This window comes from Pteropus alecto, unplaced genomic scaffold (assembly GCF_000325575.1).
Source record: "Pteropus alecto unplaced genomic scaffold, ASM32557v1 scaffold398, whole genome shotgun sequence".
Taxonomy (NCBI): domain Eukaryota; kingdom Metazoa; phylum Chordata; class Mammalia; order Chiroptera; family Pteropodidae; genus Pteropus; species Pteropus alecto.
Window position 1 is genome coordinate 3497413 of NW_006442497.1, and position 410 is coordinate 3497822.

At 59.5% G+C, this 410-nt stretch overlaps 1 protein-coding gene across 2 annotated transcripts in view; it reads left to right on the forward strand.

Annotated features, from left to right (window-relative positions):
- The first annotated feature begins 6 nt into the window (after nt 1–6).
- The window catches only part of SENP3 (SUMO specific peptidase 3), a 7391-nt gene continuing 6987 nt past the window's right edge, over nt 7–410 (forward strand). For both annotated transcript variants that reach the window (XM_006922326.2, XM_006922325.3), the window contains exon 1: nt 7–40. The gene's annotated coding sequence lies outside the window, so the exon portion shown is untranslated. The remainder of the gene's footprint in view (nt 41–410) is intronic.

Sequence of the window (410 nt, forward strand, 5' to 3'; positions counted from 1 at the left end):
CCGCCTTGGGGCTCGTCGGTCCACGGCTTCCCCTCTCCCGGTGAGGACGCCCTTTCCCCTCCCCCGCAGCGCTGCCCCGGCCTCTCTCATTCCCGGACCTCATTACCACCTAACTGGGGCCCGGGAAGACCTCGAAGTGGTTTCTTAAGGACCTCGCGCTCTAAGCCGCCAGAGCCTGTAGGACCGTACCGCTGCTGGGATGCATTCTGGTCCCCGGAGACAGAGCAGGAGAGGGGGCTGGGCCAGCCTGGCTCATGCCGCTCAATTCTATTCCAGTATCTTGATTCAGCTGCTTGAGCGTCGGTTCGGTCCTCTTTCAGTTTCCTTTAAAATCCTCCCCTTTTCATTAGGTTCTACTACCTGAACTATAGCGCTGGTATCCCCCTTCCCTCTTCAGACGACCTGAGCTC